At 39.6% G+C, this 24,411-nt stretch overlaps 1 long non-coding RNA gene across 1 annotated transcript; it reads right to left on the minus strand.

Annotated features, from left to right (window-relative positions):
- Nucleotides 1-6,539: 6,539 nt before the first annotated feature.
- On the minus strand, nt 6,540-20,424 carry LOC115567849 (uncharacterized). The gene is made up of 3 exons (XR_003981275.1): nt 20,272-20,424; nt 6,841-6,844; nt 6,540-6,550 (listed from the first exon to the last, which is right to left on the minus strand). It is a non-coding gene; the product is annotated as an uncharacterized LOC115567849 (long non-coding RNA).
- Nucleotides 20,425-24,411: the final 3,987 nt, after the last annotated feature.

A 24,411-nucleotide genomic window follows, 5' to 3' on the forward strand; every position in this document is an offset into this window, starting at 1 on the left:
TGGCTGGTTTTGTTTGCCTTCTGAGGGGGGTGTAGGCAGGGAAGAGGAGTAGAGAGATGTGGTCTGATTGTCCGAGTTGGGGGAGGGGGGTCGTTCTGTAGGCATGCTTGATGTTAGAATAAACATGATGAAGTGTGTTTTCTCCCCTGATTGCACACTTGACGTGCTGGTGAAATTTGGGGAGAACAGTCTTGAGGCATGCTTTGTTAGAGTCCCCAGCAATGATGTGCACTCCATCCGGATGAACCCTCTGTTGTTTACATACCATGAGCTCAAGCTGGCCGAGTGCTGTACTAACGTTAGCATGGGGAGGGATGTAAACAGCGGTTACTATGGCAACCGTTAGCTCCCATGGCAGGTAGAAGGGTTGGCACTGAACAGACATGGCCTCTAAGTCCGGTGAGCAGTGGGTGTCTATCACTCTGCTGTCCTAGCACCAGTCCTCAAGCACATAAACACAGAGTCCCCCTTCCATGCTCTTACCGGAGGCTTCAGTCCGGTCGCAGCGGTGAAAGGTGCGTCCTGCAAGCTCCACGGTAGCATTGGGGATATGCCAGGATTCGCTAACAATCAAAAGACAACAGTCACGGATGTGGCGGTTGTAGGTGATCTGTGACTGCAGCTCATCTATCTTGTTCGCAAGGGATCTTGCGTTTGTGAGGAAGATAGATGGTATCGGAGGTCTGTGTGGGTGGTTCCTAAGCTGATTTAGTAGTCCTGCCTGGCATCCTCGTTTCTGCCTCCTCTCCCTGCGCTGCCTACAGTGCTTGCTGGACAATCCATGGGGTGCCCGGCGGTCTCGCTATCTCCGGTGGGATGCCGTGGGTCCCTGCGAAGGCACCCGTGATTTCTATTTTTGCCTGAAAGCCAATTCTTATCAGGTCTTGGCGACTGTAGATGGGCCTCTGTGGCATGTGTGTGCCAGAAGAACAAAAAAATGACATATAAAACACAAAAAAGATGCAAAATAACAGGGAGCTCTAAGCCGCTGCATCTGGACGCGCCGCTGTTGTCATAACATAGTTATGACAATAATTATAATAACAGGTTATACATGTAATAATATAATATATTATTATATAATATTCCTATTATATAATAATAACAGGAACAATATTTTGAATGAACTGTTAAAAAGGAAAATAAAGTACTCTAAAAAAAGTGTTTTTTTATGTTTGGCCAGCAGAGAATGTAAATTCAGTATCCCCTCCATTTTATTCCGGTGGTCTCTGTTACATATAATTTATAAACACTGGTTTATTTTCATTGTTCCTAAATCCACTTATGATACATGTTTTATTCTTTGTATCTCATACTGCATATTTTAAGATTTAAATAAAATATGTCCTCTGAGAATATGGTGTCCTTTTCTTTTTATTTATTAAAAAATGATAATTTTAAAGGTTGTGTTTAGATTTGTTGTAGTTGTGTATAGTATAGTATATGATATAGTATAGTATCACAGGATGTGTAATACAGTATACAGAATGTGTGGTAAAGTACTACAGAATGTATGGTATAGTACCACAGAATGTGTGGTAAAGTACTACAGAATGTATGGTATAGTACCACAGAATGTACAGTATAGTACCACAGAATGTATGGTATAGTACCACAGAATGTATGGTAAAGTACTACATAATGTATGGTATAGTACCACAGATCGTACGGTATAGTACCACAGAATGTATGGTAAAGTACTACAGAATGTACGGTATAGTACCGCAGAATGTATGGTAAAGTACCACAGAATGTACAGTATTGTACCACAGAATGTGCGGTAAAGTACTACAGAATGTATGGTATAGTACCACAGAATGTATGGTAAAGTACCACAGAATGTGTGGTAAAGTACTACAGAATGTACGGTATAGTACCACAGAATGTAAGAGAGAAATAAAGAAGAAAAAGTGGGCTGTAAACAATAATTCATCACCTAGGCAACGCTGCGCATAACATATCCACCAAAAATGAAGCGCACATACCAGAGTGGTGCTGAAAAATGAAAAACAGCAGAAAACAAAAGGAAAGCTGTGAGTAGTCTACCAAAAGTGGCCTCTTTCTTTCGCCCTGCACCTGTAACAGCAGCACCAGGCCCTCTCATGATGCCAGCCAAACAACTGGAACTGCGGAAAGCATGAACGAAGGTGAAAATAATGACCTTTCTACTGACCCATCTGATAATGATGATGACCAAATAGAATCCTTTGAAGATGATAGTCACACAACTGGAACGGATGAGAGAGATGCCACTACCAGCACTACAGCCAGGAAGAAAGTCCCACTGTCATTAACAGAGACAGACCCCGCATGCTGGCCAGAGCATATTACGAGTGACCAGCAGATTGATATTGTTCGGAGAGGTCCAGTTCAGATCGGACTTAAACTTCCCACAGAGCCAAACACATCGTCGTTTCACCGAGGACAGATATTTCATGATGAAAAATGGAGAAAAAATACGCAGGTCATGGTTAGTATATTCAAAATCATCAGACACACTTTTCTGTTTCTGTTGTACCATATCTGGCAAGCGAAATCACAGTTTCACTGGCAGGGGTTTAAGAATGTGGGAACGTCTCACTCTCACACTCCAGGATCATGAGAAATCAAATGTCCACCGTTCCATTATGGACAGCTGGCGCGAACTGGAGATGCACGTTGTAGGAACACAAGCCTTTTCCTTCCACTGGTGGACTCTGCCATCATGGGCACTAGTGTGCATTTCAAGCTGATGGAGTCATTTCACAGTCTGTTCAGGTTCATTTACAGGAGGAAAGAAATGAAGGCCATGGAATCTGGTACACTTGAGAAAAGCTGCAAGAACATGGAGGAAACACTTGGCGACGTGGATGCTGAGGAGCTCGTGCGCGAGGTATCGGCTGCTGTCACCGCTGTGCCGGTACAGGAAAATATTTCTCCTCAAGTTTATGCTTGTGTTGGAAAGTAAGCAGAACAGTACATCATATATGCTGTTGTCCAATACAGTGGACATGCTGTAAAATTTGAAAAAAGCTAAGTTTAAATATTTTCATTGCAATGTGTTTTTTTTACCACCCCAACACTTAATTCATGTCAAAAATATATTGGCTCAAAGAAAAGTACATTCATATAGAACCTTTCAAGAACAAAAGTTACAAAGTGATTCACAATGAAAGGAACAAAAGGATAAACCAGAACAGAAAATAGATAGATAGATAGATAGATAGATAGATAGAATTACTTTAATGATCCCAGACTGGGAAATTATTTTATAAATTTGTGTAAATACACATAACAATGCCACATTTGAGACTAATTATTATACAAGTTGATTGGTTAGGCCACTTTTAAATTGAAGATAACTGTTATAAAAATCCCAAGATGGGCTTTATCTGCACTGCCAAGTCATAACTTTGCAAGGCTACAGTTTGTTTGTCTCATTCATTACAAACAGCGTTTGTTGGTTGTAGCTTTCATCACTCGTCCTTCTCAGACAGAGACCACATTATCGCTGCAGCGGGGGTTTGCCAATTTCCCACCGTTGGTTATTCACACAGAACCAAGCAGCTCCAGTGTAAAAGACTAACCAGAGTGTAATGTCTGTGTGATTTTACAACATGTTTCCCCCGGTGTCCTCCTGTTAATCTAAACATGTACCCGCTCACTGTTTATAATCATATAGATGCTGTTATAATGTGTTGCGATTGAGATCCTGGATGTAATCAGAATACATTTGTCAGTAACGCAGCAATGTAACGCATTACTGTTGATAACGTCAGTAATCACATTACAGTTATGAATGTTACTTGCACTTCTTTACAGGAGGACCGAAAACACAAATCAAACGTCCCTATGTGCGCTTAAGCAACGCTCATTTGACCTGATGGTTTGACCTTACTCATGTCATGTCATGTGACATGTAGACGTGACCATAATGTGGACGTGACTCAAGCAGGAGCAGAGGAGGAGCGAAAGACGAAGAAGACGAGGAAGGAGAGTAGAGGCGACAGAATGGAACAACATCATTTGAGAGATGGAAATTCGGCCACTACTTCAAACTTGTAGAAAGACAAGAAAAAACTGTTGACTGTTGAAATATAAGCTGTGCCCAGGGCAGAAACAGCTTTCCACCGCTGCAAACACAACCTCTAACCTGACCAAGCACCTGCAGCAGCAATATGCTAGCATGAAGCTAGTGGCTGCTAAAGATCGGATCATATCAGAGTGATGCTGAAGAGAAGATGCTGCTGTGTCTGACACCAACAAAACAGGCAAGGCTTGACTTTGAGCAAAGATTAGCAACAAAAGCGGAGATAGGTAGGCTTGTAGCTGCATATATTGTGGAGGAAATGTTGTCTGTTTCCACAGTGGAATCGCCGTCTTTTCGAAACATACTGAGCAAAACACACATAATGCGGAGTGGACGCACGCCATCAGACAGGAAAACCTTTACAACCTAACCCTACGAGCATAAAAGAGATCTTGTGCATGTCCTCTTTTTAGAATAAAGATTCATGCTGATTTAGGCATCTTGTTTAATTTTATAGTGTTAATGGCAATTAAGGTACGGTGCATCTCAGGTGATGTCATGGAGTAATCCAAAAGTAATGTAACTAGATAGATAGATAGATAGATAGATAGAATTACTTTAATGATCCCAGTCTGGGAAATTATTTTGTTACAGCAGCAGTAGTGGGTCCATAAATAAAACACTTTGTACATAACATAAATAGAATCCAATATATACATGCAAAATATACTATAACAATAATAATATATACAACAAAACAGTAGAGAGACCAGAGTTCTCTGTCAGGCAGAGGTGAGAGAGTTGTTGTATAAAGTGATGGCTTGTGGCAGGAAAGATTTCCTGTATCTATTGCTACGACAGCGAAGCTGAAGCAGCCTTCCGGAGAAGGTGCTCCGCTGTCTGACCAGTGTGAGTTGGAGAGGGTGGAGAGGATTATCCATGATGGATAACAGTTTTTTCAGTGTCCTCCTCTCCACCACAGCCTCCTGAGTGTCCTGTTTGCAGCCCATCACAGAGCCAGCCTTCCTGATCAGTTTGTTGAGTCTGTTGGTGTCGCTGGCTCCGATGCTGCTTCCCCAACAAACAACAGCAAAGAAAAGTACACTGGCCACCACAGACTGATAAAAGATCTCCAACATCTTGCTGCACACGTTGAAGGATCTCAGCTTCCTCAGGAAGTAAAGTCTGCTCATCCCCTTCTTGTACACAGCTTCAGTGTTAGATCTCCAGTCCAGTCTGTGGTTGATGGTAACACCAAGGTACTTATAATCCTCCACCGCCTCCACATCCCTTCCCAGAATGCACAGAAGTTGGAAAGCCGTCTTCTTCTTCTTCCTGAAATCTATCACCATCTCTCTGGTCTTGCTGATGTTCAGCCGCAGGTGATTCTGTCTAGTCAACTCCACAAAGTTGTCTACCAGTGCCCTGTACTCCTGTACTAGTAGTGTACCTAATTACTTTAAGCAGAGAGTAAGACAGTGAAGTAAGGCATTACTTTTTTTAAGAAGTAACTAGTTATGTGTAATGGATTACTTTTTTTCAGTAACTACCCCAACACTGATCCTGACCCACCAAACATCCTGGAAAGTGACAAAGTTACGTTTTCGTTCTAAATTACATAAGTGCATAATCACCATCTGTAAACTGGATGCTGTCTGACTATTTTATGCGTGGGGAGGGAGGCTGTTTTCTGGTCTAGATGGTTGACTGTCGCAGTGATTTTTTTCACCGTAACAAACAGTGAGTTAAGGTTTTTTACCGAGGACAGCTGCTGTTTTTCAGGCAGAAATGTGATGAAGAGTCGGTCAGACAGACAGGAGGACAGAGGCTTTTCCATGTAAGGTGTTTCCCAGGTGTCCTCCTGTCAATCTAAACCCCGGGATAGTTTATAATCACACGGATGCTGTTATAATGTTTTGTGATTAAGATCCTGACCCATCAAACATCCTGGAAAGTGACAAAGTTAAGTTTTTCGCACTAAATTAACATAATCGCCAACAGTAAACTGGACACTGTCTGACTCGCAGGGACAGAGGCTGTTTTCCGAGGGAGAGTTCACTGAAATCACGGTCGAGAGGGCTGACCATTGCAGAGATTTTTTTTCCTTACAAACACCTGGTGAGTCAAAGTTTTTTGCCTGTGACAGACGCTGTTTTTCAGGCAGAAATGTGAGGAAGAGTCGTTAGGACAGGCGGGAGGACAGACACTCCTCCTCGTACAGCTGCAGTTTTTTTTTCCTCATTTAAGGTGCCCAAGACTACGGAGCCCTGGAGGTGACATGGATAGGGTTTTTTTTTATTATCTCAGATGCGGCAGTTACTATCTTGCACGCGCAACTTGCTATTGCGCACGTGCGACTTGCTTTATCTCGTGCGCGCAAGATACTAACTGGCACGTACGAGATAATAACTGGCACTCGCGAGATAGTAAGTAAGATGCAGTGGCACTCTGGCTCAAATGATTGAATGAAGTAAACGTTGTGGTGTTAACTCAACAATGATGGGACGCTGGAATCATGAACAAGTGCCGTTTACTCAACAACTTATACCGTAACATAGTAACACAGTAGCAGCGTCGTATCGTCGAGCAATAGTATATCTGTTTTATATAATAACAGAAGACAACACACGCGTTTAGTGTACTGTGAAAGCCGAGAGAATACGGTCTGTGTGAGAATGTTGTGGAAAATTGAAGGTATTTTAGTAAATGTAGGTTTTCTGTCACAACTTTCACATGAATATGATACTATATGCACCTGCATCCATTGTTAATCGTTTGTCCTGATTGCCAATTGTGACTGCTGCAACGTTATTTCCTAAATAAATTATAACCCAACTACTATTACCTTTACAACTCCTCCATCATGGCTAGCATAATAGCCATTAAAATAGCTATTAAAACACCTGGACACTCATCGTGGATCATCAAAATACCTGTTACATGTACCCCTTACCGTTACACAATAACAATAAGACACTTTATTAACTTTAATTAATTAATTAATCAATTAAAATTCTGAGATGGTCTCGATCCATGATAATAAGCCTGCATTTAACCGACTGCACTGTTTAATTGTCAAAATGTGCTTGAATTAATATCTCGCACTGGCAAGATACTAAGTCGGGCCCGACTTACTGTCTCGCGCGCACGACTTATTGTATCTCGCGCGAGAGATAGTAAGTCGGGCCCGCGAGATACAGTAAGACGCGCATGTGAGATAGTGACTGGCGCATGCGAGATAGTAAGTTGCACTCACGAGATAAAAAAAACCCCATCCATGTCACCTCCAGGGCTCCGTAAAAGACAGTTACCTTTACTAAATTACTTTTGTTCGATCATGTAACCCTGCTTTGTGGGACATTTCTCTTTTTTTAGTTGAGTGAGGGACCTGTGTAGTTAACTTACCATCTGACCGACACACCCTTAATACTCGCAGCCGGCTTATCCATTCACACTGGTTCGGTTTGCCAGTAATGTGCCTGATCTGATATGATCTGAAACTACCTCCAGGGGCTGATCAGCGCCAGAGTGACATTTTACCCTTCACCGCCTCCAAAAGATTCAAACTGAGGTGGAGGTGGACAATAAGCATAGGATCCCTGCATCCAAACGGCAGTGTGAATGGTAACTAACATATTAGCAACCACAACCCACACTGTTACCAGTTAACAGTATCATTAAATCATGTGTGCCTCCTTTTAATGTTTTGGGTAAAGTGAAACAGCCAGTAACTTAATAGGCAGCTGTTAAACAAACTGTCATATTTCTTGCCAGCCACATCATAAACCATGCTAACATAGCGTTAGCTAATAGCTAACTCACTTTTAACAAACACCACATCATTAAAAGTTCTGTGTAGATATTGTTCAATAAATTATGTTAATGTGCAATGTGTCCGGTAATTATCACTGAACTGTATGAACACAAATGGTAAATAAAGAGTAAATACACTTACTGACGCGCCATCATTTCTGTTTGTTGTTACCAACATAGCTGAGCAGCTGCTAACGAGCCATGCTCTGACCAGAGGTTCACCGTCTTCCTGTTTCGGCATCACATTACCAATGGAGTGTAACTTGATTGGCTGGATGTTGGATGATTTGATACAGGGATTCTCTTTGGTTACCCAGATGTTGACTCTGAATTTTTTACACTGAACTTTTTTGCACTTGATATTTGAGATATCACATTTTTTTTACACTGATCTTTTTTAGACATCAAATTTTTTGACATTAAACACTGAAAAAAGATTTCAGAGGCGAAAAAATAAAAAAATCAGTGCTAGAAATTCGATGGCTTTCATAATTCAAAGTCTGAATTAGATGCAAAAAATAAATAATCAGTGTTAGAAATTCAATGTAAAAAACTTCAGTGCAAAAAATTCAAATTCAAAATCCGATGGCATAGATTTACTTTCATAGATTCCTCTTTAACTGAGCTGTTTGACAGTGCTATTTCCTCCAAAATAGTCCATTGGTTCAGAAGTGGCTGTCACATGGTGATGCGTCTGTAGGAGAGCCAATCTTCCAAGTTGTTGTTCCTACCAATTGTCGCAGTAAAGAGATCCAGATGTGATGATAAATATGACCGACATGCACAACGAGTCACAAGGGCTTTACTATCATTTTTTGTTAACGCAAATAAGTTACTTCTCTCAGGAGAAAACCCAGTAATGTAACAAGTTATTTTTAAAATAAACGTCAGGCAACACTGCTAAGAATTATGGACAGGGGGAAACCTTTGCTCTGATACCAACATGGGCATTTTCAAATAAGCTCTTGGTCATTAGCCTTAAAGTCACACACATGCCAAATTCAGACTCATTAACACATCCATGCCAATTGCAAATTCCCTCCAATATTTGGACTTGTTTCGTGGATTGTTTCAAATTTCTCTTTTAACTTTGCCTCTGATTGGGAGGGAAGGGGGATGCCACCAGGGGGATGGAGGGAGGGAGGAAGGGATATGTTAAAAATGTTTGCACTGTTTGACCTTGTCATGTGAAATCACAACTTCAATAAAACACTTGTTCACAAAAACTTTGCCTCTAATTCTAAGGTCAGCTTAATTGTGTATTTTGTCTCTGGACTACTTGAATTTTATTTTCATCAGAGAAGAGTTTTCCAGGTTTCCCTATCTCATCTTTGTTGAAGTGTTATAACCACAAGTGGAATACTATCTTGGAATCCTGCTAAAGACATAAATATCTACAGAAGATTGAATTTGCTGAATAGTATTCAGTTCATTGCTGAAATACTTTTTTTCTAGTCCTTATGGGGCCTAGACCAGACCTGATAAATTAAAGAGCCAACAAGACAAAGCATGTGTCATGCAAGGGGACTATAAGCACACACAGAGAGACTTTTCACAACCTGGCAGGTTGACTTGTGTGTGCGTGTGTGGCCAGTCAGCATTTTGCCAGCACATCAGTCACCATCTCAAGCAGCAGAACAATATGTCTGTCTTTGTTGTCCTCTTTGTATGTGACAGGAATTTACTCATTTTGCCAGAAGTCATCATCAGCAAAACGAGAAGGACAGGGCAGTATGGTAGAAGACATACGTATTCTATGACATTGTTTGATAGATAGATAAATGATATGTGTGTGTGTGTGTGTGTGTGTTTGCATATGAATATCTGTCCCTTGTGTTATTCTTGTCATCAGCCCCTTGAGGCTAAATGCAGGAGTTCTGTGCCACTGCCTCCATTGGGAGGCAAGTTAAAAGCATCTGTTGTAATCTTGTATATTCTATTGGCCCTGTGGTGAATAGGTTGGAAATAGGCGGGTAAGAGAAACATCCGTTTATCATAATCACTCTGAAAAAAAAGCAGGAGATCCATAACAATGTTGGCCACATCTGCAAATTCAGCCCCAGGAATTGAAGTAAAGTGTCATACTGAGACAAGGATTGTGTCTGTGCAGTGATTAAATTCACACAAACAAAGAAAAAAAATCGACTCAGCTATCAGGGATGCAAAGATGAATCATTTTAAAACACAGTAGCACCGCTGCAAATGTTGTGTGATCTATCATCGGTGTGCTTCAAAGTCTCGCACAATTTTTTTGTTGTGTTTTCCAACATCAACACAATAAGGTTTGTTTAATTGAAATCTGAGGATGCTTCTTCTTTGTCTTGCTATCCCCTTCTTCCTTTCACCCTGTATAATATGTTGACCTGCTGCAAAGGTGCATTTCAGTTACAACAACATATATATATATATACATATATATATATATATATATATATATATATATATATATATATATATACACACACACACACACACAACAGTGGCGGCTGGTGACTAAAAAAATTGGGGAGGACAGGAGGAAAACCAGTCCACGGTGTCATGTTATTTTATACAAGTCAACTACTTATCCCTACTTTCTTATATTCAGTGAAGATTAAGCAATAAAACAATGACTTACAAGACTTCTTTAAAAAACATTTTATTAAATGGCTGATATACGAGACAAAAAAAATACCAATGTGTACCCCTTCCAGGATTCCATTCCCAGTCACCTGTGCTACCGCAGCAGTCAATGTACATACTTCACGACAGCACAGGACATCAAACTCATCACAATCACCCAACACAACTGTGTTGCTGCTCTGAATTGTGTCCTGGTCGTGCCGCTAACGTTATGTCCTCCAGCAGGACGAACGAAACGAAAACTATGTATTATCTTTCTGACTGCTTCTCTCTGATTTCTCCGAACAGTTTTTTTTCTTTCAGAAATTTGCTTATATTTCCTTTGAAACCGATTCTAATATCGCTGAAAACTCCATATTTCTTGTCCGAGCATGGCTGGCAGTGAAAGCTGTAAAATACCGTATTGACCCGAATATAGGACGACCCTGATAATAAGACGACCCCTCTTTTCGAGACTAATCTTCAGAAAAAGACTCTGATAACCAAAATTCATCTCTCTATAACAAACTCACATACCCTCCTGTCAGTCTCTTGGAAGCAGCCGCTTAGAGGACCACGATAAGCTTTTCTCTTACCGTTAGCGTTTTCAGACGGTCTTTTTGGACCCGCCATCTTCAGACGTTACACTCCGTAACTCCATATTTCTTGGCTGGCTGACAGTTGTTTGGCACCTCCGCTGCATTGATCACCATCATCTTAAAATTCGCATCATAGCTCCGCCTCAGATGTCTGTTAACTTGCCCCACTTTTGATCCACTTTGCTCCGTAAAATCACAGCGTCTCTCCATTTTTCATCTCCTGTCACTTCTTCTCCGCTGTGATTGTCAGATAATCCCAGCCACAGTGTCAGTGATGTCTCTACAATAAGCTGGCGCCCTCTGCCGTTGCGGTCGTGTAGCAACCCAGACAACTATCAGCATGTGTCAATGGTTAGACCCCGATTATAAGACGACCCCACTTTTTCACATAATTTTCACCGAAAAAACCTTGTCCTATATTCGGGTCAATACGGTACATAGAAGTATTTTTTGTTTACGGTTGTATTAATGTGAGAATGACATTTGGGAACTGTTATTGGACCAACCTGCTGTCAATCTTGTATTCTGGTCGCTGATTGGTAAGGGAGGACGTCCTCCCTTAGCGCGTCATTTTACGTGTCTTAGCCAGTCATAGATCAGCATGAAAAAATCCTAAATGCATTGAGTGAATAGAAGGTGATCCCTCCCACAGAGGACAGAAGCCCTCCGTCCTCCTCTAGCCCCCACCTTCCTGCTGCCTGCTCCCCTCACAGGCTGCTCTGTTTCCTCCATCTGCAGCTGTCGCTGTTGAACCGTTTTAAGTGGATTTTCTTCCAAAGAAGAAACTTTTTTTTTTATGATATAATATATTCTGTATATATATATATATATATATATATATATATATATATATATATATATATATATATATATATATACTATTTTATAAATGATACTGAGATTTGGTAATGATTTATGTCAACCAGTTACTCTTTCTTAAAAAAAAAAAGATCTTCCCCTTGCCTCTCAAAAATAGAGGAGGACCAACCTCCTCTGCCTCTATGGACGAGCCTCCTCTTATATACATACATTCACACACACATACATATAAAGCATGTCCACTAAAATCAAATTCAACATATGTTGTGTATGTATATATATATTTAATTTACTTATTTAGATATCCTTGTCCATCTCTGCACCACTTCAGAGATACATGTTTGAATGGATAACCTGCTATCAAAGTAATGGTAAATGTATGCAGGGGAAGTGTCACAAACAGCAAGCAGGCAGGGAGTTTATAAAACCCAACACAGATCCCGCGAGAGAAATGGTCTAACTCTATACTTCTACAGTAAATCAAGACAGAGCAATGAGAGAAAAGAGAAGGCTGGGCCTAATCTGCTCTAATATTTATGAATTGTTCTTTCGCTTTGGCGGAGCTGGTAGACAGACAGGAGTGCAACATCCGTTCCCGGAGCAGCAAGGTATTTGAATGTTGAAAAATGCATGAGCGTTTTTATTGATACAAACACAGATTGCTCTTTGATGGATGGCGTCTGATGCCTCAACACAAACAGGAGGGTGTTATTTCTGGGAGAAGGTGAGGCTCTTGCTTACTATCATCAGGCTTTATTTATAATGCTCTGACTGAGTGTGTGGGTGAGTCTGTGTCTGTCTGTGAGCAGGTCATCTATAAGAACTCGAGTACGAATGGAAATCATTATAAAAAAAGACAAGCTCTTGAAAACAGGATATTTCGAGAAATACACATAACCAGCTGCACAGTCATAGTAACAGAAAAAGTCGCTAGTCTTATCATCTTTACACAATTTACCAAGTAATACAGATGAATCATGTCAAAATACAACAGCTTCCAGGGTTTTAATGACTGGAACTAAAGCCAGTGCAACATTCTAGGAATTTCCTCCAAAACACAGAAACTAAACAAAACAAGATTATGCTAGGTAGAACCACAGAGGAGACCATATATTTTGAAATAGTGTTACTTTCCATTTAATGTGGCTAAGCAAAGCTTGCATAATATAATTGTCTAATTGTATAATGTGTATAATTTGAATGTAAATAGTGACATGAAGATTTTATAGAGGAATTCCTGGGAAGGTCACTTGGGAAACAATTATGGCTGTTATTACAGGTAGCGCTATGTGGTTTAGGAGGTAGAGTGGTTGTCCACTAATCAAAGGGTCGCTTGTTCGTTCCCGAGCCAATGCAGTGGCTCGAGCCCACTCCTTAGGCAAGATAATAAATCCCAAATTGCTCCTCGTGTGTATTCCATTGATGAGTGTGTGTATATGAATGAATTTTTGCTTGTAATGAACAAGTGGTACCGTGTATGGTAGCTTCTGTATGCATCTACAATGCAAAACTAAATTTACAAATGTGAACAATTGTGATTTTATGCTGAGCAAACATTCACTTTCAAATCCACAGAAAATCATCAAATTATTGTTTAACCTAACGTTAAAAGTATGCACATAGAGAGGTGCCAACTTGTGTTGGCTTCAATTTGAATTGACTACATAAAATTTTACTGGTGTAGCTAGGCTACTAAGAGTGAATATGAATGATATTTAAATATGGTTTCTATGGGGATCAATACACTGTGTCTGTGACCAAAACGTATAGACCTTAAACACACATGCAGACTTTCAACCTGTTGCAAAACCATCCGATAATAATTATCCTGGAACAAAAGGCAAATCAAAGAAAAGAGGAAAGATTTCTGTCATTGACAAGCAGCAGTCATCCAACCATGGCCAGTCTGACAGGCCAGTCATTCTTTGAATTCCATCAGCAAGGTAAAGATGGAGCCTCAGAGGGAGGTCAGAACTGACTTCAGACTGAAAAAAGCTCATAAATGCACACATACATCTGACCGTTCACACAGAGCTAAAGACCACCCACCTCATGTTTAATACCTTGATACACTGATGGTGACTCCAATTTAGATTTCATAGTTTTAAACTAACACATTGCTGTATGGGTTACAGCTTTAAACTATAACAATTTATATCATGTTACGCTTCATTTTCTAGAAATGGTTCACTTTTTCTATAAAAATAGAAAAGTTAAATTTTTCATACAGTTCTTCTTGATCCACATTGAATTTTGAATTTTCAGATTTAATTCCTCTTAAACAATTTCTGCAGTGATTGTGGAGGACAGGATGCTGGTAAAACTGCAGGCAATTATGGACAATGCCTCTCACCCCCTCCACAAAACTCTGGACAAGCTTAAGAGCAGCTTCTCATTCAAACCCACTACCTAAAGTTATTGTTATTCCTTCCTGGCGCCATTAGCCTTTATAAAGCTAACTCCACAACACTCAAATAATGCACTTTAGATTATTACTGTAAATATTGTACCTTATGTTCCTCTTACCTTTAACCTACCTCAGTATTTTAGTTGAATTCATTATGTTCTATTTTACTTTACTACATCTTATTGTATACCTACTTAAGCATACAGTATATTGTATTTTATTGTTTCTATATTTTCCCTTGTATTTTAATTATAACTAGTAAAGTTATCTATGCCTCTGGTCACCAATCAGTGGTCTGGCTGGTCCTGCTACTAGTTCCCAGCTGACATGCCTACCGATTCTTGCTACTGGTTTTCAGTTGCTAGCCCTGCTATCCTCTTGTGTGTGGTTCCCAGTCAAGGGCAACAACTGTCCATGTCTCCAGTTGGTAGTCTTGCACATACTGTCCATCCCTGCCAATGTCGAGCCAGACCTCTTCGCTCATCAGTCGTTAGTGCAGCTCTGTTGCCAACCTCTAGTTCCTCTGCCGTGTTGCTGGTCTCCTGCTCAGATCTCCAACTGCTAGTCACTGTCTCCACATTCCAACTGCCAGACACTTGTCGTGATTAGAAGCTGTCAGGCCTCCACAGGGAGAGTGTGCAGCAAAAGCAGTGGGTTGAAATCAAATCCAGGCCACAGCTGAGGACGCCACCTTTGCACATTGGATGCACGCTTTACAGGGGTACCCTATTTATAACAACTTTAGGCAGTGATTCCATCCCCAGAGATGAAATCAGTAGGTAATCCTTGCCAATGCTGAAGAAAAAAGGATGGCAGACAGAGGGCAAGTTGCCTTGTTATGAGACATGTCCTGGGTAGCCAAGCTCTGATTTGCTGGCTACAACACATGCAAATTCTGAGTTGGCAAATACACACCTGTGATTGTAGGAGCACAATATCCAGAGAGTTCAGTTGAGGGCAGAGCCTGAATGAGATAGAACTGGTGCTTTCCTGAAAAAGCAACTTCAGTTACAGGCAAGTGGTGTATCTCGACATGCTGTTATTCAACAATCTCATGTGGAGAGGAAAAAGTGGGTGTGGGTATTTTGACATGTGTCAGACACTGCTGTGTTATTATAAGAAAAGAGATAGCAGTTTAAATAGGTAAAGAACATATCAATTAGAAAGATTTTCATGGATATAGATGACACAAACACGAGTGAGAGTCTGTATCTGTATAATAATAAAACACGCTGAAATAAATACACATACAGGAATACATAAAAAATAGACTTTTTTTACATTTCAGGAATATGTTTGTGCAGTTTGTTTTGCAATCTACACCTTCAGAATTCTTAAATATCTATAATCGGTGTACTTACTGTAATAAAAGTTGAATAAGGTAAAATCATAAATGTTATCATGCGAGTTTGCTTTCAAAACTTACAACAAACTTACATCTCAGTGTTTATATCCCCAGGCAAACTGTTCCTGATCGCATGACTCTGACAAAATCTGCATCTCTGAATTATTCATTATCAGAGCCAGCTATGTCAGTTTAAATCATTATTTATTGCTTTCATTAACTGTAAACTGAAATCAAAGCATGCACATTTGTATTATTCATATAATCATCAACAATATTGTCATAACTGATACAACAACTGTGATTGGCAATGTAATGGATAGTATGTGTGTGTCTGATTAAAAGACCAAAAAGGATCTACAATTACATGCCTTATCCCCCAAACATAAACTGCCAGATAGCCACTGAGTAGGGCAGGGAAGCAAATTACATTTATTTGGGGCATTATTTGTTTTGGACCTGTATAAAAAAAATCACTTTAGAATATGTTGATAAAAGCTGGAATCCAAAAATCATATAATCCTAAAATGACAAAAAAAATAGAGTATCAACACGAAAGCTATAACGAAGTACAACCAAAAGCAAAGTTCAAATCAGGAAAAACACAAAACCAGAAACATACCATGGGGAGAAACAGGAAGACACTGGAGGGAACATGGGACACAGGGGTTTTATAAAGGAGGATTACACCAAAAAATATATCAACTGACAGAGACATGAGGGAGCACACAGACTATACACACACACAAGGGCTGATTACAAACGAGACACAGGTGAACATAAAAAAAGGGCGGGAAATTCACACAAAGGGAGGAACTGAAAAGCAACACCTAACACAAGAGGGCTGCAACTTCAACTGGAAATCACAGAAACACAAACAGAATCCTGACAAGAAATGTCCTTTGATTTGTTATTAAAGGTTATAATGTAGTTAACTGCTCCAACTTGTTTATTAAACTTACTCCCAAGCATTGTCAGCTGTTGCTTTTGTCAGTTGTTCAGCCTACTTGAAAAAAGGGTCCGGGGCCCTTATCCCATGGCTGGCAAATATATAAAACATCTAAATAAAAAAATAAAAAAAGTATGTTATCTCTTTAAAGCCATACTTTTAGGCTTCCAGCAAGAGGTAGAATAAGTTCCCTGTTGTCATCACTGGCTGTCACTTTAAAAAACACCTGTCCACCTGTGGTGTTTAGCACTCCAGTGTGCAGACTGGCCTGCTGTTTTAAAATTCGAAAATGCCCAGACTGGATTTCTTCACTTTACCTGCTTAAGTCATGTTCACTAAATCTGCATATTTGAGGCATCCTTTGGGCTTCAGGTCTTCCCTGAGCTCCGTGCAGCTGTCAAACTGCAATTTAATGTTGTAAACATAGCGCCTTAGCTGGGAAGGCCTGTCCAGGAATTTTTTGTGTTTGGGCCATCCTCTATTGTAGTTACTCCAATGTTTACTGTGATTGTTGCTGACTTCTCACAGTTTGCCTTTGTGTCTTTGACGTCTTGACTGTTTTCAGCTTGTTGATCACCATCAGCGGAATCATACTGTAAGTTGTGCACTGTGGAGAAAACAATTTTGGATCATCACACTTAATTACACACTAAGCGACGTGATCAGAAATGGACTGTACATGAGCAGTTAAACTTGCAACAGAAATATAGACAGCAACAAAGTTGATAAAACATCCTGATTTCAAACTGGATCCTCAATAAAACCTGGTTGGACTCAGAGTTTAGTCCATTGCTTATCACCCAGAATATAAGCGTCTGTTTCAGAAGTCTGTCGTCTTATTGAATCCTTACATAATGCTGCTTGTAATAAAATAATCTGTGTCTCCACCACTCATTAAACCTGTCAATGGGAAAAACGGCAAAGAAGAAAATGGAAATGTAAGCCATTGTGTTTTATCAGTGAGACTCTCCAACTGCATCAGAAGAGCTGTCATAATAAGAGGTCGTTATACAGGGCGAGGCTATTTATAGTGCCATACCTCTCATTCATCACATGTACCTGTAAACCTTCATCAGCAGTGGTATCTCATTCATCAATAGTGCGTGTCAGAAGTATGATCAATAGTTAATCTATAGAGCTCATATTAAAGAAGACTTTGACGACTCAGGATCAAAAACAATCTTCAACAGGAAGGTGATGGCTCCAGTGTAAATAAATAGAATGTTCGCTCATTAATAATTTACAATTAAGTTCACTAATGCTTCTCTCAGTGAAATTTCACTCAACGCTATAGACTGCAGAATAATAACACCATCAGTGAAACTGGCGGAAAAAACAAGGGCTCACTGGAATTTTTTTTTTTTTATTACAAATGATATAAACCTAATAATACACCTAAGGAGTGAAACGTTGAGTTGTTGAAGATTTTCTTGTCCTGTCAGATGTGGTGACAAGCAACACTGGCTTACCCCAGGGAACTATTCTTTCATTGTTTTTTTCCGCCCTCTACATCTCTGAATCATAAGTTATCTGAAGACTCCCCCATTGTTGGATGTATCACAAACAGTAAGGAGGAGGAATACAGGGATCTAATCAAAAACTTCGTAGGATGGTATGGCAGGAACCACCTTCAGCTCAACATTGGGAAAACTAAAGAGCTGGTGGTGGACTTCTAGTTCTCATGGAGCCCCCCCAACCACTAATACTGAGGGGCCCTCTACAGGAAGGGACAGAGCAGGCTGTTCTTTCTGAGAAGGCTCAGGTCTTTCAATGTGTGCACTCGCAATGTTACTACGAAGGTTCTACCTGTCTGTGGTAGCCAGTGTCATAGTCTTTGCAGCAGTGTGCTGGGAGGTGGCAACAGGTGTGGGGGTGCCATCAAGCTGAACAAACTGGTGAGGAAAGCCAGCTCTGTGGTGGGGAAGAAAATGGACAGTGTGGAGGTGGTGACAGAGAGGAGGATGAGAGGAAAGCTTCAAGCTATAATGTTTAATCCCACTCACCCTCATCTCACCCTCTGTACACCGAGCTGAGGCAAGTCAGGAGCACGTTCAGCCACAGACTCATCCAACCATGAGCCTCAAAGCACTTCATACCATCAGTGATCAGACTACACAACACCACCACCAACACCACCACCACCACCACCACAGCTCCCAACACCTCCTTTCCCTACTGATTAAGGACTTAACCATGCACTTCACTGACACTTAAAGGCTGATTTTTTTTTGTTCTTTTGTCATTTATTATCTAAGGAACTCTACACATTGTACCTTTGCACAGTCATTGTTATTTCATATGGCATACATCATGTACACACAAGGACATTTATTGTATATAGTATGCTTATTTTTATTCTAATAGTTTGTATTATATTTTCATTCAAAATGTCATATTATTCTTTGCCTCTGTGCTGCTGTTAGCTGTGAATTTCTCCCGAGGGGGATCAATAAAAGAACATCTTATCTTGTGAAACCGCAAATCTTGCAGAGTGGTGCAGAACAATGTACTACTTCTCAAAGTCAGCAAAACCAGAGAGAAAAAAGGAGGCAAAGACACACACCCCTGTCTACATCAGTGAAGCTGAGGTGGAGCAGGTGAACAGTTTTAGGTTTTTTGGAATCACCATTACTGAGAACCTCCGTCATCACACTGTTCCACTGAGGTGGACCCAAACACAGACACAGATGGGAGGCAGGATTGGGGGGAAACAAAAGCAAGCTTTATTCAAACAAAGCTGAATACAATAAACATAAAAAAACCAGACAACCAAAATCGAGTAGTGAGTAGTAGTGATAAAACAGCTTAAACAAAGTGCAACAGAAAACCAAAGTTCAAATCAAATGAAAAAATAAGAAACCATCATCAAAACATACCAATGGGGAAGACACAGGAGGAGACACTAGAGAATATCATGGAGAGATGGAAAGAGGCTGACGGAATCACAGGGTACATCACAGAATGAACAGACAAGGAGGGCAGGGAGAACACAGACTAAATACACAGACACACTATCGAGGGGATCAGGAACAGGTAAGGTGAGAGAGGAGGGAAAAGGACAGGTGAGGTAACGAAGGGAAACACAGAGGGACACACACAGAAGTAAGAAAGGTCATAGGACACACTGAAAAACCAGAAGAGACACAAAAGGGCATGGAATCAAAATAAAACACAGCAAAAAGACACTGAATCATAACACACACATCAACACCCTGATTAAGAAAAGCACAGAAAAAGCTCTACTTTCAATGGAATCTCATAAAGGCTAAAATTGTGTGGCTGAACTGGTCATGGCTAATGTTAAGCAGCTGTAAAGGAGCCAGAAGCAACATAGCTGAATCTGATGGGTATTGTGGGTAACTTTATCCCTCTATCGTCACGCACTATGACTTGACTTTGCTGTGTGCCAATGTACGCTGAATTGAAGATACACCCACTGAAATGTTTTGTAGGCTAGAGCCATATTTCTCATCGATCACAATGACATTAACTAAGAGTACACAAGTAAGAATAGTGAGCATTCATTTTTTTTTATTATTTTTCACAGGCTCTACCAGTGTTTTTGAAATTCAGTCTGCTTCTACATGGTATTGATTGCCTTTTACTACTTTAAGTTTTTACAAACATAATTCTTTAATTTGTAAATGTGAATATATTGAAGCCAGCAGCTCCGGATGCAGTGTAAAACAGCAGAGCCCCGTTTACCTGCTGTGGTGGAAGTGGGAGTACACTTGTCGTGGAAAATCTCCTTTGAGTAGAGAGTGCTAAATCTCCGAAGAATTTCAGATCTCAGCGTATGAATCAGATGTCATTTAATACACGCAGCGTGGAGAGAAGGCAAAAGCATTCTCTGACAAACTCTAAATTGTTACCCCTTAAGTACAGCACAGAGAGGAGGTTACGTTCATTTACAAACAGTCATAAAACATCTTCTTTACAGATAAAGGACTCTTTGATATTTTGATGTGTCCTGTCTTCCCAGGACAGTGACCCTTTGATCTAACAGATGGGACAGTAAATGTCATCTTATCTAAACTATGTATACATTTCAATGTGGGGATGTGCCCCCTCCTGTGGCTCATGTGACACCTCAGGCAGTGTGACAATCTCTCTCTCCTTCCTGTCCTTACAATACATTTGATAAACAAAAGGAATTCTATGTAAATTTCTCACATTCCTCCCTTTTGACACAAAAGTGTCAACACAACATTTTGAGAAATTACATTGAAAGTTTCAAAAATAGGAAAATAAATTTTTAACAGCTTCAAAATGTTTACAGCTATCAGTTTCTACTGTGAATAACAAAAACAAAAACAAAATACAAACACACAAACAAATTCATTCAAACCATTAGTATTAAAGAACAGAATTATATCAACTCATCATTTAAATCATATGGGTTTCCTGGAGCCCATTCCATCCAAGAGTTCGTCAGCATCAAAAACCCAGGGCTTCCACTCATTTTCCTTCTCAAAACAGTTCGCTTCTTCTCCTGATCACTTGCTCTGTGTCAAGTTTTAGTTTTATGTCCTTTCAGGATTGTTTGATCCTGCATCGGTTCTTCTGTGTCTTCTTCTGCTCTTGCAACCAGTCCATTTTTACCCTTCTGTAAGAGATGGGGTGTCTGAGTATCAATATGGATGATTTTAGTGTGTTTGATGACTGCAGGTGAATCAGTTGGTGGTTTGAAATTTTTTTTCTCCGTTGAAAAACAGGATAGGATAATGGCCATTGTGGTGACCAAAAACAAGGATGAGAACCACAGTCATACTCGTCCAACGGTGTCCTCTCTCAGCACTCTGCAGGTTAGGTCGTTGTCCTTCCTTCAGAGGCATGGCTTGGAAAAGGCTTGCACTACGATCCATGTATGCAGGTGTCCCTCTCAGCTATCCGGACAGCAGTGGGCAGGTGTGGTCCTGTCCACCGTGGTTGACTCCAGTGCTTCCTCCTCAGGTTCTTTTAACACTGTCCAGTCTTCAGGCTGGTTATTGTGGAGTTTGCACCATAGTAGGCTCCAGAAGGACTGCTTTCACCTATAGAAGATTATCTTCAAAAAACATGGTTAAATGCACAACACTATCTTAAAACTATCAGCATCCAATTTGGTGAGGGTTAACCTGTTTTGAGGAAGCGGGGTGTTAATTATTTTCAAAGGACAGCCAGTGATTATCTCGTAAGGAGACAGTCTAGTCATCTTATGTGACATATCTGTTTCTGCTATCAATTTAGTCAATTTTGTTTTTAAGGTCTGGTTAGCGTGTGCCACTGCACCTCCACTAGCTAACACAATGTGATTTTTAGGTTTATGTGCAGGTTTTTTGAGATGTTTTGAATAAAAAAAATTATTTACTTTTATTTATTATGTTGTATTTTTACTCATTATTATTATTATTATTATTAATAATAATTATTTGTAAGTGTGATTCATTATTAATTGTTTATTTCTTATTTACTTATTTATTTAGGGGAGAAATCTACAGGCAATTATTTCCCTCAGCAATTATTTAGCGATTTAGATCGCTGTTACATATTTATGTGGAAATCATTCAGTCCCTTTTGAAAAAATGTTTTCACAATAATGTAATAATATTTATACGTACTACATGGAGTGAGTTGAATAAAATCCATTATTTAATGCTCAAAAAAGATCTTAATGTTCAGGATGGGATGACAGAGGCTATGCCTCAGCCGACATTTTAAGTTTAACAAATCACACAATTTTTAACAAAGCTTTTAACAAAAAGTTGAAAAAATCCTGGCGTATGCCATAATCTATTTACAATATTCTACATCCTCCCTTTTGATACATGGTCAAGACCATGTGTCAAACTTTGCAAAGAAGGAAGTATGGCTTTTGGCAGTACTGGGAGGCCGTTTACACCAACCCAGAGGTCAGATGGGAGTTCAATAAACGTTTTCCTACTTTCATCTAATTTTTTTTTTTTTTTTTTTTTTACATCATCAGCTTCTGTTTGAAGCAGATAGATTTTATTAAAGGACAGATAAAAGCATTTGTAGAGTGGGGACACAGGTGAAAAAGTAGCAGGAAGTCATGTTTGCCTGTGGTCATTAAAACTGTATCACTCCTTGTCTTGATGATTGGACTCATATGGTTATTTATAGAAAACAGACAAACAAATATTAATTACTTATTCTCATTTTCATTTATAAACGCTAACCATTTCATTGTATATTGTATATATGCTCAGATTGTCTACTTTATTACTTTACTATTTTATTGTATATTTTATCTAATTTCATTTTATAGTGTATTTTACTGTTTTATTTACCCCTTATCTTAGCACTTGTTTCCACTCATGCTGTATTTCTATTTTACTTTGCACGGAGTGTCTGAAAACAAAAACATTTTTTCTTGGGGTGTAATACAGTATTTTGATTTTGATTCTGATGAGCTGTCTTAGCAGCTGCATTTCCCAGTGACACTGGGTCATTAGCACTTGTATGAACTTTACATTAGCATAGGTAGAAGTAATGCAGACAAAAGGGTAATGATTTTACTTCTAGGAGCATTAGATCTTCCTGTAGACGTAAGAAATTTGGATTTCCTATAATGTGTGAAATCATGACATATTAAATGCATACTGAGAGTCAGTATAAACCGTGATATTATTCCCGGTCCTAAAAATTGAAAAGAAAAAACAGCTGCCAGAGCAGACAGGTTATTTAGAATATGAGTACGTTCAAACTATATCATAGTTAGTACATATTTCATATGACACACAAGGGGATCCATCTGTTGGATTTCTCACAGCAGAATCATCTACAAAGAAAAAACAGAGTTAAGGTTAATGAGGGAAAGTGTCACAGAGTGCATCTGTTGGTTTTGACACCGTGACGACCACTTTCAGACAGGGGTGTAATTCTCCATCTTGAGCTGTCAGGACCAAAATTTATGGGTTAAAAGACAGAACTTTTTTATAAAGTTGCGTGAGTCATTGTCAGAAACACATTTTGCTAGTGTAGCAGTTTAGCTGGGTTAAGGTAGGCGGGTTTTCCTGTAAATAAAGGACGTTACAGCATGTGGGGCATGTACATTAAAAATGGCACATAACAAAAATATCAATTGTGGCCAGCACTGCTTCAGTAGCAGCTGCTACAGCCTTGTGGTATGCAACCATATCTCACTGTGTTGTGGACATTCTTTTTGAATAGTATCCCACAGGTCGGTTGTCACCATGTGACTGAGTTAGAATTTTCTTTCACAAAAACTCATTACATTCAGAAAAACAAAAAGATTTAAAAAATTTGAGAGTGTCTGGTAGTTGTGGGCAGAGGGAACTCGATAAAACTTGTTTTAAGTCAGTAAAATCTTTCTCTGCGTCAGGAGTCCAAGTCAAAAAGTCAGTCATGGCCAATTGTCTACCCCCATATGTGATTATATAGGGGTTGGGAGATCTCCACAATTTTTTATCAAATCCATGGACAACAATAGCCTGCTAAATTCAATAAGGCAATCGTTTTTTGTTTTTATTATTTTCATTCGCAGATATTTTGAAACATCCAAGATTGTGGATGTAGTCGGTGCCCAATTCACGAGCTTCCGGAGTAAAATAACGCATTTCATTTTAACAGAGAATTTGCAACAAAAATTTTGGATCATTTTCTGCCAGAAAACTAAAATTGGATACACTGTCTCAGTTTGACAATGCTCCTGCATAGAAAAACATATGCACAAACATTGTCAACTACTGAAAAGTGTAATAACACACAATGGCCGCTAATGCTAAGTTTTCAGCTCTACAGCCATCCAAAGTGAAAATTGGAGAAGAAAAACCCTATGGCATCTGCATCCAAGTATAACATTTTCCCCATTGACAGTGAAAGCAACCCAGAACTGTGAGTCAGGAT

This window comes from Sparus aurata, chromosome 17 (assembly GCF_900880675.1).
Source record: "Sparus aurata chromosome 17, fSpaAur1.1, whole genome shotgun sequence".
Lineage (NCBI taxonomy): Eukaryota > Metazoa > Chordata > Actinopteri > Spariformes > Sparidae > Sparus > Sparus aurata.